Source organism: Rutidosis leptorrhynchoides, chromosome 3 (genome assembly GCF_046630445.1).
Source record: "Rutidosis leptorrhynchoides isolate AG116_Rl617_1_P2 chromosome 3, CSIRO_AGI_Rlap_v1, whole genome shotgun sequence".
NCBI classification, from domain to species: Eukaryota; Viridiplantae; Streptophyta; class Magnoliopsida; order Asterales; family Asteraceae; genus Rutidosis; species Rutidosis leptorrhynchoides.
The window spans coordinates 86,961,573-86,965,253 of NC_092335.1; the positions used below are offsets into that span (position 1 = coordinate 86,961,573).

Sequence of the window (3,681 nt, forward strand, 5' to 3'; positions counted from 1 at the left end):
CTTCATCTTTCCCACACTTAGGCATTTTATTATTGTTAAGCACTACCGTTGGAGTTGGTAAAACAATATGGTTCTTACCAATCGTTTTTGTTGGTTCAACGGTTTTGGTTGGTAGAGATTTAGTCTTTCGACAAACAAAGGTGACCGATTTTTCACCATCACTAAGTGTCATTCTACCCTCTCGTACATCAAATAACACCCCGGTGGACGCTAAGAATGGCCGACCTAAAATTAGAGGAATGTTTGAGTCCTCTTATATGCCAATGACAATAAATTCGACTAGAAAGGTTAAATTACCCACTTGAACGGGTAGGTTGTCAGCAATTTCAACTGGGTGCCTAATGGTTTGATCAAAGAGTCGAACACTCATTTCTGTTGGACTTAACTCACCTACTCCTAATCTCTTATATAATGAAAGAGGCATAACACTCACACTCACACCTAAATCTGCTAGTGCAGCATACATGACACAATCACTAAGTAGACAAGGAACAATAAATTCACCCGGATCACCCACCCTGGGTGGAGGTTTTGGTGGAACTGTCTTCACCGGGTTTACTTCTATGTTTTTTGTTTCTTGCACTTTCTTATTCTTCTTCTTCTTTCCAGAGGTATCACAAACTTTATTACCTATTACTTGCTCATACTCAACTCCTTTTCTTAGAAACGGGATGAGTGGTCTGTATGGTGCCACCACTGGCTTTACATACTCGGGTAGTGGTGGTGGCGTAACTTCTTCATTGTTACTCACATCGAAAACCTTCCCATCTTCTGATGATGGTTTTCAGAATTTGTTAACACCATATTAACATTCTCATTTCGAGGATTTACTTCAGTATTACTTGGTAGCTTTCCTTGTTCCCTCTCACTCATCATGCTAGTAAGAGTACCTACGTGTTTTTCTAGATTCAGAATGGAAGCTTGTTGAGTTCTAAATGACTGATCAAACCTCTCATTTATTTGGGTTTGAGATGTAATAAATTGTGTTTGAGATTCCATTAGATTTGCCATCATTTCTTCCAGATTTGGCTTTTTCTCTTCGGTTTGTTGTGGTGGTTTATACAAGCTAGGTCTTTGTTGATTGAAAGTGTTGTTTTGAGTTGGTTGGTTATTCGGACCTTGTTGGTTGTACGAGTTATTGTTTGGTCCATTTGGATTGCAAAGAATGTTTTGATTTCGATTAAAGTTTGGCCTTGGGGGTTGATAATTATTTTGATAATTATTTCCTGGCCTTTGGTTCATGTAGGAAACATTCTCACGTTGTTCCATCATTTTCTCGATGTGACAATCTTTCGTTAAGTGTGGTCCACCGCATTGCTTACAACTGATTTGTATTGCGTGAATATCTTTATTCATTTTTTCCATTCGTCTCTCGAAAGCATCTATTTTTGCGGAAACGGAATCAAAGTCATGGCTAGAATCGGCTCTAGCCACTTTTGATGAACGAAAAATATCTTTTTCCTGGTGCCACTCATGCGAGTGGTAGGCTGTGTTATCAATAATTTTTTGAGCTTTGGTTGCGGTTTTCTTCATAATGGAACCACCAGCTGCTGTGTCAATGTCTTTTCGTGTAGCAACGTCGACACCTTAGTAAAATATTTGTACTATTTGATAAGTGTCTAAACCGTGTTGAGGACATCCTCTCAACAACTTTCTGAATCTTGTCCACGCCTCATATAATGTTTCATTTGGCTTTTGCACGAACGTAACAATTTCTCCTTGAAGTCTCACGGCTTTAGATACCGGAAAGAATCTTTTAAGAAATTTCTCAACTAAAACATCCCATGTGTCAATCGCTCCTTCAGGTAACGATTCTAACCAATCTTTGGCTTCTCCCTTTAAAGTCCAGGGAAACAACATGAGATAGATCTGTTCATCCTCAACTTCTCTGATTTTGAATAGAGTACAGATCCTATTAAAGGTTCGAAGATGTTCGTTTGGATCTTCTTTTGGCGTACCACTATATTGGCATTGATTAGTTACCATGTGTAGGATTTGTCCTTTGATTTCATAATCTGGCGCATTAATGTCTGGCTTAATAATGGCGTGACCTTGTCCAGTGCATGTGGCTCTCATTCGATCTTCCATACTTAGAGGTTCCGTTACTTCCATAATCGAGTTTGTTGAATCTGAATCACTAGAGGATTCTGATTTAATGGTTTCTTCCTCGACAATCTCTGGTTGTATGATTTGTGGTTCAGGAGGAATGATTAGTGGTTCAGGATCTCTGAATTGTCCTTGAATATCCTCCGGGTTCTCAATTGTGAGGTCGGGTTCAAAGAATGGATTATCGGAAATTTGAATTGGAGTACTTGGTCGACTTGATGATGATTCTAAAGAAAAATCAACGGCGACATTATTGGCTAGATGTCTTGATCGAGTTACAGGTGGTGAACGTATGAAAGGCGGTGAACGTTTTACTCGGTGCATTCACTGAATATCCTATTAGTTATAAAAATAAAATTATATAAGTTATCAAATTAATAGACTTTTCTGCTTTTACCCACGTTTCGAATAGCCAAAAGATGCAGCAGGGAGCCAGGATCCTTTAAGTCGGAAAATCCACAACTCAGCCACTAACAAATCCAACTATTACTACGAAGCAGAAAATTTGGATGTCTATCAATTTAACCGCTTAAAATAATTTTTTTCGTCGAAGTTTAAAGAAAATAAAGAAAATTCTATGTCCTAAAAACTAGAGCGTCGAGAAATAAGAAGAAGAAAAAGAGTGCGTTGAAAAACGTCGAAAAATAAAAGGTCGAAAAATAATAATAAGAAAGTAGAGCGTCGAAACTTAAAAGTCTAAAAATTAAATATTAAAAGTTGCGTCTAAAGGTATAAAAGCTTAAAAGGAATTCTATATCCAAAACGGCAATAACTTAATAGGCACTAAAATCTATTAAATACTAAAGCGATAAGCGACGTCGTAAAATTCTAAAGCGTCTAAATCTTAATCTAAAGAAAATGAACTTAAGGAATTTTACGAAAAAGCCTAGAAATCTAGAAATATAAAATAACTACGGCAAAATACTAAGTTTAAAACTAATTACGAACGATAAATTTAAACTATGTACTAAATAATAAAAAGGTTATAGTCCTAAAGATTGCTAATGCACCCTAGCTAACACATAAGGCACACATAAAATGCAATCCTGGTTCTCTATAACAACCTGGCTCTGATTTAACCTTAAATTTGGGGTTTTTAAGGGGCTAAATGGTCTTTTTACTTAGGGAACGATTTGTAGACCACAAATGCAGATCCAATCTTATCTCTATCTCATTTTCACCCACACAAACACTCCTAACCATTTTTAGAGAGATAAATCCATTCTAGAGAGAGAGAGCTCGATTTGAGGAAGAAGAAGGTCGATTTGGGTGAAAACTCAAGTGTTAAAGTTGTTCATCTCGTTCTTGGCTACGTTGTTGATGTATGCAGCGGAGGTGTACGAAATACTATTATTGTTTATTACGAAATACGAAGAAATTACACAAGTTTTATTTATTTATTTATGGGATATACCTAAACCTTGCTACAACACTATAGGCAGTGTACCTAATCGTAGAGTAGTGTAGTTTTTAGTAAATCCGATTCGTTCTACAGGGAGACGGCTTATTGCGTACACTATATTTTTAAACAATTATATTTGTATATATATATATATATATATATATATATATATA

General features: G+C 36.4%; 1 non-coding gene across 1 annotated transcript; it reads left to right on the top strand.

Moving 5' to 3' along the window:
• Positions 1-1,621: 1,621 nt before the first annotated feature.
• On the top strand, positions 1,622-1,728 carry LOC139903370 (small nucleolar RNA R71). Its single transcript, XR_011778195.1, has one exon. It is a non-coding gene; the product is annotated as a small nucleolar RNA R71 (small nucleolar RNA).
• The last annotated feature ends 1,953 nt before the right edge of the window (positions 1,729-3,681 follow it).